This window comes from Oryctolagus cuniculus, chromosome 7 (genome assembly GCF_051225735.1).
Source record: "Oryctolagus cuniculus isolate XC-2025 breed Fujian yellow rabbit chromosome 7, ASM5122573v1, whole genome shotgun sequence".
Classification (NCBI taxonomy): Eukaryota; Metazoa; Chordata; class Mammalia; order Lagomorpha; family Leporidae; genus Oryctolagus; species Oryctolagus cuniculus.
In genome coordinates, this window is record NC_142873.1 from 14,211,515 (window position 1) to 14,224,267 (window position 12,753).

General features: G+C 48.7%; 1 protein-coding gene across 5 annotated transcripts in view; it reads left to right on the plus strand.

Annotated features, from left to right (window-relative positions):
- Window positions 1-12,753, plus strand: part of CNPY1 (canopy FGF signaling regulator 1) — a 136,698-nt gene that overhangs the window by 39,114 nt on the left and 84,831 nt on the right. For 3 of the 5 annotated variants that reach the window (XM_089336875.1, XM_070077231.2, XM_070077232.2), the window contains exon 3: window positions 8,653-8,804. The exons of the other annotated variants lie outside the window; for them this stretch is intronic. The gene's annotated coding sequence lies outside the window, so the exon portion shown is untranslated. The remainder of the gene's footprint in view (window positions 1-8,652; window positions 8,805-12,753) is intronic. 5 annotated transcript variants of the gene reach the window in all.

Below are 12,753 nucleotides of genomic sequence, written 5' to 3' on the forward strand. Positions count from 1 at the left end.
TAAAACTCTGGTCTGCAGCACCGGCATCCCATATGAGCACTGGTTGGAGTCCTGGCTGTTCCACTTCCGATCCAGCTCTCTGCTCTGGCCTGGGAAGGCAGTAGATGATGGCCCAAGTCCTTGGGCCCCTGCACCCATGTGGGAGACCCGGAAGAAGCTCCTGGCTCCTAGCTTCAACCTGGCCCAGTGCTGGTCACTGTGGCTTATCTGGGGAGTGAACCTCCCTCTCTCTCTCTCTCCTTCTCTCTGTGATTCTAACTTTCAAATAAATAAATTAATCATTTAAAAAAAAAAAAAAAACCTCAATGAGTGCCTTAAAACAAGAACTGTTGGATATTTTGGGTGGTTTGTTGCTCTGGGCTGGCTCAGCTGACCACACCTGGGCTCATTTACCTGTGTATGTCAGCCCTGGGTGCCTGGGCTGTGTGTAACAGCAAGCCAGTTTCTCCTCTCTCTTTCTCTCTCTGAAGGATGCTGCCCACTGACCACCTGCCGGCCTCACGGATGCCACTGTCCAGCCACGAATGTGATTCCAAGCCTTGCTAACAGTCAGAAAGTTCAGCAAGGTGCCTAAGAGGCTATTCTTCAGGGATAGGAAAGGAATGTAGTCACACACGTGCCAACCCGCCGCTGCCCTTTAGTTTGGAAATTGTTTATTTTTATTTGAAAGGTAGAGACACAGAAAGATGGAGAGAGACTGACAGAACTCCCACTGGTTGGTGAACTCCCCAAGTACCCACGACAGCTGAGGCTGGGCCAGGCTAAAGCAAGAACCGGGAATGCAGTCGGGTCTCCCACGTCCCCGTTAATCTGTAAGATGTGAGCTATCTCCTCTCCTGCCTCTCTGCAGACTGACCCTGCTGCAGTTATGCCCACAGTGCTTGCCGCCCCAGCCTGGAATCCCATGTGTCAGTTTTCTTAGTAAACTCTTATTCTCCTCTGGAGCTCGCCAGGGGCATGGAGCTAAGAGAAAGGCGGAAAATTGACTCTCTTTTGTGTATAATGAATCGAGTATGTTGCTGTTGCTGCTGTGACAAATGATCACAAATCTAGTGGCTTAACTCAACACAGACTTATCCTCTAGGCTGTAAGTCTGAAGTCTAAAATGGAGGCGCTCAGCAGGGCTGGCTGCTCCTGGCGCTGCCTGCACCCCTTAGCTTGTGGTGCCTTCCTCGTGTCACTCCAAATTCTTACTTCTCCCATCTCCTACAACTGACATCTGCCCCCTCTAAGAAGGACCCTGTGATTACCATGTGCTCACTTGATTGTCCGGGGTGATCTCCCTATGCCAAGAGTCGCAGGTCCTGGGGATTAGGATGTAGATGTCTTTGAGAGCCACTGTTCAGCCTATGCCAAAATATGTGGAATTACTTTTTCATTTCTGTCTGTCCAGAGGCGTTATATCTGGCAATTTCATATGGCTCAGCCTGATCTAAACATTTATTCCTTCAGCACGCTTTGGTACCTCAGGAGACAAAAGCTCTCCTAAATCACTTGCAGTAGCTGGGCTGGGGCATGATTCTGGAGGTGAGGAGAGGATTCCAAAAGGAGTTTGTGTTGGGGCCAGTGTTGTGACCTAGCGGTTTAAGCTTCCACCTATGATGCCAGCATCGCACATGGGCACAGTTCAAGTCCCAGCTGCTTCACTTCTGATCAAGCTCCCTGCTAATGCACGTGGGAAAGCATTGGAAGATGACCCAAATGCTTAGGCTCCTGCACCCGTGTGGGAGACCCGGATGAAGCTTCTGGCTCCTGGCTTCAGCTTAGCCCAGCCCTGGCCATTGCTTGCTTGCTTGCTTGCTTCTCTCTCTTTCTTTCTCTTCCTTCCTTCTTTCCTTCCTTCCTTTCTTTCTCTTTCTCTCTCTAATCAACACTGCCTGGGAGGGCCATGCTCAAGGCTATTGGTGTGCTGAGCACCCCTGGCAAGGTTATCATGTGTTTAAAGTCCCCCCACCCCCACCCCCACCCCCATCCCTTAATCTTATCACATTGGCAGAGAGAGAGAGAGTCTTCCAGCCACTGGTTCACTCTCTAGTTGGCTGCAACTGGCCATCAAGTTTCAAATTAAATTTTAGAGGAGACACATCCAAACACAGCACCCATAATCCAGCCGTGGATGGTAACCACTTTCAACCTATTAGCCCATCTCCCTTGTCCTTTACAAAGTTTGGATCCTACTATATATAAAATTTGTATCTTCCCTTTAGCTACTTAATACCGCAGGGTAAGTACTTGCTCATACAATCTTAGTAAGCATATTTCTTTCTTTCTTTCTTTTTTTTTTTTTTTTTTTTTTTGACAGGCAGAGTGGACAGTGAGAGAGAGACAGAGAGAAAGGTCTCCCTTTGCCGTTGGTTCACCCTCCAATGGCTGCTGTGGCTGGTGCGCTGCAGCCAGTGCGCTGCACTGATCCGATGGCAGGAGCCAGGTGCTTCTGGTCTCCCATGGGGTGCAGGGCCCAAGGACTTGGGCCATCCTCCACTGCACTCCCTGGCCACAGCAGAGAGCTGGCCTGGAAGAGGGGCAACCAGGACAGAATCCGGTGCCCTGGCTGGGACTAGAACCCGGTGTGCCAGCGCCGCAAGGCAGAGGATTAGCCTAGTGAGCCGCAGCGCCGGCTAGCATATTTTTTAATTGAAGTCTCTTTTAATAGTTGTCCTTATCACAGAGACAAACAAACCTATTGCATAAAAGTAGAAAATACAGACGAGCAAAGGAATAGCATGGAAAATATCCTTAATCTTACCGCTTAGCAGCAAGTTGCCTATATTCTTTCGGATGCTTACCTCTGGGAGTATGTGCACGCATAATTTTACTGACTAAATATATATAATCATGTGAATATTTTACAATTTGCAGGATTAAGGCTTCATGCAGGCTCACCTGCCTTTCTGGATTGGATCAGTGCAGCTCCAGCTGTTGCTGCCAACTGGGGAGTGAACCAGCGGATGGAAGACCTCTCTCTCTCTCTCTACCTCTCTGTTTCTCCTTCTCTCTGTGTGTAACTCTGACTTTCAAATAAATAAATAAATCTTTAAAAAACAAAAGAAAACTATGCATCAGCTTTGACTCATTACCATCCCTCTTAGGACTCCACCCCAAGAAAAAATTTGAAATCTGGAGCTGCACCAATCCAAAGCCAGGAGCCAGGAGCTTCTTCCAGGTCTCCCACATGGGTGCAGGGGCCCAAGAACTTGGGCCATCTTCTACTGCTTTCCCAGGCCATAGCAGAGAGCTGGATCGGAAGTGGAGCAGCGGGGACTAGAACTGGCGCCCATATGGGATGCTGGCCACAGCACCGGCCCCAGCTAATGCATAGTTTTAACACTCCTTGGTCTCTGGCTACATTCCTCTCTAGGGAGGCTGGATAATTTATTTTCTCTTGTGTAGCACTTGTTTTTTAACACTTTTTTTTTTGAGTGTGACAATTTGATTGGTGAATCATGACATCTCAGTATTGACTTTTATTTGTATTTGATTTCTATTGAGTTAAAACATTCCCACCCCAATGTTCACTATCCTGTATAATTACCTCTCTTATGGTTTTTCTGGTTACTCCTTTTACTTACAAGTTAGCATCTCTATTAGTAGGCATACTAAGGCAGAGTCACCTTTCGGTGGAAAATATCACAAGGTCCTGTCAGTTTGACATCTTCGCTATTTATTATAACATGTGGAGGAGACAAGGAAAATGTATTTCCATCAATCTTTGTGTTGTTGCCTCTTGATTTCATGAAAAATAAGAAAGACAAAGTAGATTTTTTGACCTTTGAATCCTTCAATTACTGTGCCAAGCTTCGGAGACTATTAAGACATAAATATTCTTTATAGAAAATCATATCCTTCTTAATCCATGATTGATACCTTGCACTGAAGTAGCACGAGAGCATACAAAAGAATTGTCTCCGAGAACCACAAACATAAATAGATGGGTTGTCAAATATGTTTAGACAGAAAACAACAAAGAGAGAACATCATTTACCTCTCACAGATGTCTTGACAAAGTCACAGTAGGCACCTAACACCACTTGGATTTCTTTTTTTTTTTTTTTTTTTTTTTTTGGTTCTGGTCCTGTTTGAGCATGGTGATGCCACCTGCTGGCGGCCATCAGCACTGCGAGTGAATGGCTCCCAGAGAAAGGACGTTTTAGAACAGCCGAAGTTGCGATTGAGTATTTAAACATATTTTGAACTTTTAATCATATTTCTGGATAATCTGTAATGTAATCTATAAACATAAATTCTTAAAGATGGGCTGTTAACTGGACTAACAGTTCATTAATGTTCCAAAGCAAGCCAAATCCACAATTTGATTCTCTAACCTCATTTCTATATATTGCAGTAATTTGATGATGATGGTGATGGTGATGATAAGGAACAGGTAGAGAGCATGTTGATGGTGTACCAAGTTCCTTGAATAGCAGCATTATTAGAGTCCTTTACAGAATGGCTGAATTTATTAAGGAAGCCATCAGATTGAATGTTGCACACTTTTTCTTTGTTTCGTTTATTCAAAGGGAAAATAGGGGAGTCAGTGGGGGCTGTTCAGACCAGCCTGGGTTCGTATATCCTGCTTTAGAAAAACAAGGTTTTCACAAGGTGGGTAATTTAACATTAAAACTTGATTGATTGCATACAAAAGAATTTTTTCAGTGTGGGAAAATATGCTTTATATAAAGTCTTTTAAATATCAGCCCTTTTTATTCATTTAAAATAACTGAGTTGACACATTTTTCATAATATCATTCGTTTTTTTCCCCCAGTGCAGCAACACCAGTATCTTAAAACTAGTTTGAAATGCAAAATCTTGCTCATTCTGTATTCTCTTTGATTCTCACATGCAAATTTTGCAGGGGCTAAATGGCGAAGAAGGAGAGCAAAGAGAGACGCGTCACACTGCAAGCCGGTTTCTAAGTGACGCGTCAGATGCCTGCCTCTTAGTGCTCAGTGAAAGATGCACATCTTGCTTTTCCTCTCCAGTTAGATTTTTTTTTTTTTTTTTTTTGCAATAAATTTCCTGCTGGGAGAACATGAGGGCTGATCTATGGAGGCTGAGCAAACCCATTTAGGCCACTTAAACATTGCAATCTACCCGTCACCGCTTAAGTCTGTGAACCAGCTGATGAGTTGCAATTTAGAAAGACATGCCTGTTTGGACAGTCAGGTTCTCAGCTTAATGGTGCACTTAGTCCAAGGCTGCTCTACTCAGTCCATCAAATGAGTGTTAAAAATGAAAACAAAACAAAACCGAGTGAGCTTTGGGAACCAAAGCATGCGCATCACCCCGGGCTGTCAGTTCACTGTGTTGTGATGTTCATGTTTTCAGTGCATGAGGAGCCCTTCTCATAAGGCTCCACCACCAGGTAACCTGGAGGAATACAGAGACCCGGGATGCCCAGCAAAGTCGTCGGGATGCTCTACACCGCCGGGCATTCGTGGGCTGGAAGCTGCGGTTCTGAAGGAGCCCCCTGCTCCTGTGACAGCTGCTGCGTGATGTGTTGAATGGTTGGGGCCGCAGAGACTAGGAGGACCAGGTAGCCACAAAAGGACAGTGTTGGAGTTGAGAGAGGCTCAGCAGGAAGGATTACTCTTCAAAAATCTTTCCTGCTTTGGGCAGCCAAACAGCATGGCCCATCAACACTAAATAGAAAGCAAAGCCAAGCTAACTTCACAGAGCACCGCGGTGGGGATTCGAAGGTAACTGAATATGTGCATATTTCAAGATGCAAAACGTGTGTGAATAATTTTGGAACAGTTTTGCATCTGCACTGCCTTTTGAAGCTCCCTCAGATACAAAATGCAGTCAATTTCCTAACCACTCAGTTAGTTTATGGATCTGGTTGGACAAAAGAGTAGAACTATGAAAAATGACTCTGACAAGCATTCCTTTCATCTGCAGGCAGTAAACCAGCTTTAAAGTATGATTAAAACATTTGAAACAAATACCAGAGCTGTGGGCTTAACAGCAGCCCTGGATGTGGGAATCCCACAAGGAAAACCCTCCAGGGATTTCCCCGGTGTTCCTCAGAGCCAAGAACGGATGTGTTCTGAGAACTGTGGCTTCATATCTTAAGCCTAAATTTTGACTATCCTTCACCACCCTTTTGTAACCACTGTGTTTTAAAATTTCTTTTTTTGAAGATTGTATTTATTTATATGAAAGGCAGAGTTACAGAGGAGAGAGAGAGAGAGAGAGAGACAAAAAGAGGTCTTCCATCCAGTGGTTCATTTCCCAAATGGCCGCAACAGCCATGGCTGGGCCAAAGCCAAGAGGCTGAACTCCATCTAGGTTGCCCATGTTGGTGCAGGGGCCCAAGCACTTGGACCATCCTCCACTGCTTTCCCAGGTGCATTAGCAGGAAGCTGGATCAGAAGTGGAGCAGCCAGGGCTTGAACCAGCATCCATATTGGAAGCCAGAGTGGCACGTGGTGGCTTAACCCAGTGCACCACACACTGGTACCTCATAAACATTGTTTTAAGGTGCACGATTTATATCTAAGAACTAATTGTTCCCCTTGCCCTTCAGCCTAAGTTTTACAGCCTTTTGGATCCAGGCATGGTTGTTCTAGAAGTTCCTGCCTCCTTGCAGTCAAGGTCATGGGCTCAGATTGTGAGTGTGAGTGTGTGTGTGTGTGTGTGGGTGGGTGTATGCGTGTGTTGTAGGGGCAGGCAGGGATTGACTGAAAGAGATGGCAATGCCTGAGCCTGTTCAGGCTGCTGTAAGAAAGTGCCGTAGACTGAGGGCCTTATCAACTGCAGAGATTCTACCTCTCACAGTTCCGGAGAGCTGACGTCAGAGCGCCGGCGCAGTCAGGGTCTGGGAAGGGCTCTCTTCCAGGGTGCAGGTGGCTGCTTTCTTTCTCTGTCCTCACATGGTGGCCATGATAATGTAGCGAGGCAGACATTAGCCCGTGTGTAAGAAGGGCCCAAGAAAATGGGTATTATTAAAGAAAATTATTTTTCTTTGTAGTGGAACTAGGAAACAAGGCCTGACAGCAGACAGCAGATTACACCCACAGTAATTGCTCTTGGTCAACAGCTGTGTTAGATGGGGTTCAGCCCTCTCCTGGGGCCCTGCCCTGCACCAAGGGGGCTGTTAGCTCAGCAACACTGTGCTGCTAAGGCCCAGGGACCTCACAGCCAGTCATTTCCCAACAGAGGCTGGAGGGGAGAAGTGAGGTGGGCTGGGGGATCCTCTACTCACACCTGTAAAAAACTCCATTCCGAAGCAGACGGGGTGCTGATGCAAACCGTGCGCTCTCACTGTAGCCTCGTCTGCCAGTCTCCTCGCCCGCCTCCCTCCCGCCTCTGTGTGACTTCACTTCCTTTCTCAGGCCACCCGGGATGTCAATGTTAACCTCATGTCACTGATTTAATCTGTGCGGGGGTGCCCTGCGTGATGCTTTCCCAGTGGTTTGAAAGCAGAGAAACTCTCTGAGAGTTTGCCCGCATTCCTGCTACAAGATGAGTCTGAATATTTTTGAATATTTTGAAACTACCTACCTTGCCCTTCCCATGCAAAATTCTGTATTTTGCAAAGACTCCAACATTGAGCTAAATTCCCCATCACTGGGCTCCACTTGAGAATCAGGGATATAATTCTCTACGTTTGTAAGGCCAGAGCTGGCACTGTGACACTGTGGGTTGAGCTGCCAGCATCCCATACGGGTGATGGTTCAAGTCCTGGCTCCTCCACTTCTCATCCAGCTCCCTGCTAATGCACCTGGGAAGGCAGCAGAAGATGGCCCAAGTACTTGGGCTCCTGCACCCACATGGGAGTCTCGGGTGGAGTTCCTGGCTCCTGGCTTCAGCCTAGCTCAACCCTGGCCATTGTGGCCATTTGGGGGAGTGAACCAGCAGAGGGAAGATTCTCCGTAATTCTGCCTTTTGAATAAATAAATAAATCTTTAAAAAATAAGTCTACAAAGCTGCTTACAGATATGTACTCAGATTGAGGCTATGTATCCAAAACTACAAAATCTGAAATTCTCCTAAACCTGAAAAAATGTTTAAAAGATTCCTTTTACTTATTTATTTGAAAGGCAGAGTAACAGTGAGAAAGAGAGAAACAAAGAGAAAGATCAGTCTCATCTGCTTGTTCACTCCCCAAATGACCGCAATAGCCAGGGCTGGGCCAGGCCGAATCCAAGAGCCAGTCCCCCAGGACTCCCCATGGGTGGCAGAGACGTAAGTACCTGGGCCATAATCTGCTGCCTTCCCAGGCACACTCGCAGGGAGCAGGAAGGGAAACAGCAGCCGGGACTCAAACCGCTGCTCTGATACTTGATGCTGGAGTCACCAGTGCCACAAGGACGGCCCCAAAACCTGAAAACCTTTGAGAGCTGATGCAATATCAGAAGTGGAACATTCCACATTTGACCTCAAATGGCAGGCTGCAGTCCAAATGCAGGTGCAGGAAAAATATTGCATGAAAATACCTTCAGGTCATGTAGATAAGGTGGACATAAACTAGTCTCTGTCTCATAAATCTATAATGTGTGTCTTGCAAAATGAATGGTATATCTCATTGGATGTTTGGACTTTATTATTTTTTTTCCTCTGAGGTCATTCACTGAAATACTTATTTTTAGGAAGACCCTGAATTTAGAATTCTAAATACGATTATTTCTTTAAAACTTTTGCTTCTGCAGAGTGTGGCTGTGTCAAGAGAGTTGGTGCTGACTCCTTGCTCGCGTCACTGCTATGGGGATGAATGGAGAGAAGGCAAACGAGAGCAGGCAGGGCCTGCTACAGCGAGGGAATCGGCCCCCACCACCTGTGTCTGGCGGGGCCTCCACGGCAGGTAGGTGTCGCTCCCCCTCTTCATGGAGGAACGACACAGGACCCTGCGCTGTTCTTTTGTCTGCTCGGCCCTCCCCGGGTTTGCTGCTGGTTCTTCCCGGGTTGGCTACCGTCCCTTCCACCTCCGTGGAAGGGCGGTTCCCCCTGCCACATTCCCCACTTTCGCGGGGGAGCAGCACACCGCCGGCCGGCTCTCTCGGGGGCTGCACAGGTGTTCCCTCAGATGTTCCCCTTAGGTGTTCCTGGTGCATGCCGTCTCTCTCCTCCTTTATAGTCCTCCTCCGCCAATCCTAACTCGGCTGCCCACATGCCGAGTACACTGCTCTCCTCCAATCAGGAGCAGGTCCTGCAGCTTGTCAAGTTGGTGAGAGGCAGCTGGGTAGAAGCTGTTGCCTCCTCTCCCAGCGCCATATTGTGGGAGAGCAGATGCATAGAATAAGTCTTATTCCAGTAACTCAGTCCAGTCCGGGTTGCTCCCCACAGGTAGGGAAGTGGGAAAGCTCCGTGGTGGAGAAAGGGAAGGCTCTGGCTGTGCCCTGGTGGGAAGCTCTTGGCCTCCAGGGAAGCTGGAGGTGGCTAATGCGAAGCGTGGCATCCTGTGTGGCTGGGCAGGGAGCACATTTGGTTTCCTCTGGCTGGCCCCACGTGGAAGAGAGGACAAATATAAGGGAAGGGAAGGTGGTGGTTGGCCATTCCGTCCTGGCCAGCCGCTGGTGGTTGTCAGCTATAAAACCCCTTGTACAGGGGTCAGGGTTTGGCTTGCTGAGCTGGTTACTTGAGACAGTGGCCTGACTTCCCCCAAGTCTGGTTTGCAGACAGGCAGCAGGCTGGGGTCCCGAGCTGGTTACTGCTTCCTGGGCAGGCTGTAGCAGATGGTGAGCTGGAGTTTGATTTCGGTGGATGGCCTGGCCATTGTCCATCCACCTACCCAGGCTGTCACCCCTGACTGCTTCTCTGGCCTTCCACACCCCCGTGATTGACTTGGCTTTCCATTCTTTCATATGTGAGATTCAAGTGTGTAGAGGGACCATCTTTGTGCTATTTGCCAGTTAGAAAATACCGTAAAAAATAAATACAGTGGCAAGAATGACAGCTTCCTGTGTGCTCAAGGCTGGGGGGACGCCTGCACCAGTGCAAACGTGACGGTTCTGCTGGCGCCTCCTCTAAGCATGGACTGTCAGGGACTGGGAGGATCCAGCTTGGGACCCTCACCTCCCATGGAAGGAAGCGCCGCACAGGGAGGGGAGGGGATTACAACGCTAGGGAGGGCCAGGTTGGCTGGCGTTGCCCGACGGAGTGAATGCACAAAGCTCCTGGAACTGTGTCTGTGCGGACAGTGCCTGAGAGTCCTCGTTTCTCATCCTCCCGATGCTGCTGCTACTGGGCATCCCCTGCCCCAGGCTTAGCCTTACCTACTCTGCACCCACACCCAGCACCCAGGGGTCAGCACGCAGGCTCTGCAGGAAAAGAAGCAGATGGCCTCTTCCTGGAGAGAAATATTCTGAGTAAATAGACCAGACCACCAAACTTGAAACCACTGGGGCCTAATTAGGTGCCTGTGGGGAGATTCTCAGCGCAGTGGGAGCTGGAAGAACAGGGTCTGTGAGCTAATAGTCCTACAGGAAGAGCTGCAGGGCTGTGCTCGCACTTCCGACAACCACTGGCTGATCGGACACCTCACTTGAGCACAGCTGTTATTACCTGGGGAGGGGAATGCCACATCTGGGCGCAGAGCTCACGTGCACCTCTGCCACAGGGACCGTGACTGGCAAGGCAGGGGCGACTTGCCTGCGTTGGGCTTCCTGCTCCCCGCCCTGCCCTGATATCTTTCCCCTGGGCTCAGGGCGTGGAGAGTCAGCCGTGACTTCCAGACATTCTCGCTGCCCCCACGTCTCCACGGCACCCTGTGTGTCTCAGCCCCTACAGTGCTTCTGAGTGCCTCCGTGGCTTGGGAGCATCTGGCCCAGCAGCTGGCCACTGGATCTCCATTACAGCAGAGGCTGGGGACCAGCACACCTCCCAGTTAGGGTTCATTTTACTGCCCACTGGTGCGTGCATTCTGCTTTGTCTACTCAGTACATTAGGCCAAAGCAACTGCTTTCCTAAGTGATGAGATTAGACCCCACTCATTAGAATTTGGAAGATGGGGCCAGTGCTGTGGCTCACTTGGTTAATCCTCCACCTGCGGCGCCAGCATCCCATATGGGCGCCAGGTTCTAGTCCCGGTTGCTCCTCTTCCTGTCCAGCTCTCTGCTGTGGCCCGGGAGTGCAGTGGAGGATGGCCCAAGTGCTTGGGCCCTGCACCCACATGGGAGACCAGGAGAAGCACCTGGCTCCTGGCTTTGGATCGGTGCAGTGCCGGCCATAGCGGCCATTTGGGGAGTGAACCAATGGAAGGAAGACCTTTCTGTCTCTCTCTTTCACTGTCTATAACTCTACCTGTCAAATAAAAAAAAAGATAAAAAAGAATTTGGAAGATGATGGCAAGAATGATGGCAAAATGCTCCTTACTTTATTTTTTTTTATATGTATGTATTTATTTGAAAGGCAGAGTTACAGAGAGGCAGGGGTAGAGAGAGAGGGGTCTTCCATCTGCTGGTTCACTCCCTAGATGGCCTCAGTAGCCAGAGCTGCGCTGATCCAAAGCCAGGAGCCAGGAGCTTCCTCTGGGTCTCCCATGCGGGTGAAGGGGCCCAAGGACTTGGGCCATCTTCTACTGCTTTCCCAGGCCACAACAGAGAGCTGGATCAGAAGTGGAGCAGTTGGGACTTGAACCAGTGCTCATATGGGATGCTGGCGGTGGCTTAACCTGCTATGCCACAGTGCTGCCTCCCCACTCCTTATTTTAAAAATGTTATTAATTTACCTACAAATTGCTAACACTGTACTGAGAATTGTCACAATAATGGCATTCAGGTATTTAGAGTGATGTGCCCAGTGCTTTCAGAAGGAGACACTACTGCACACATCTCACTAAGTCACAAGTCATCCTTCTAATTAGCCTCCAGTCTCCTTCTCTGTCCCCTCCCACTCACTCTGGGGGAGGAGCCTTGCTGCTCCCCACATTAGGCCAGGTGTACCTCTAAGGTCAGCTCAACACTGAAAGAGGCATAGACTTTCTGGTCAACCTGGAGGAAGGAACACAATATATAACACGATAAATATCCATTTGTCCATTTGGGCTTTTAAGACTGCTGTGCTACTTCCATAAATATTAAAAGGAAACCTGATATCACCCCCAAAAGAACGCGATCTGATCTCTCTCCTTTTCTGTCACTCTCTCCTGCTCTCTCTCTCTGTACTCCTGTATAGACTGACAAGTCAAAGCATCAATTAAGAGAAAAGGTGTGTTCCCCCCCTCCCTTTTAAAGACTTATGTATTTATTTGAAAGGCAGAGTTAGAGAGAGATTTTCCATCCATTGGTTCATTGCCCAAAGGACCACAAGCCAGGAGCCTGTAACTCCTCTGGGTCTCCTATGAGGGTGCAGGGACCCCACTACTTGGACCTCTTCCACTGCATTCCGAGGCTCATTAGCAGGGAGCTGGATCAGAAGTGGAGCAGACGGGACTCCAACTGGCACCCACAGGGGATGCTGGTGTGGCAGATGGAGGCTTAACCCAGTGCACCGTAACTCAGGCCCCAAGATGAGCCCCTTGAAGAGGAGTGCAGTAGACACCAGAGCAGGAAGAGGGTGGCTGATCTGCCGCCTTCCCTGCCTCCTGACTTGGTTTCAGTCAGAGCCATTGCCCACTGGGCGTGCCTTCAGCGAGAGCCCAGGTCAGTGTCGGCGATGGTAGGACCAACGTTGCCTGGAGATGGGAGGGTTTTTTGCCCATGGATTTCTGAAGACCCAGGCTGGATACATTTTCAGGAAGGATGAACCAAACATCACACAGCTTTCTCTTCAAAGGAAGCAGGGAAAGCATGCAAAATGCAAATACAACATTG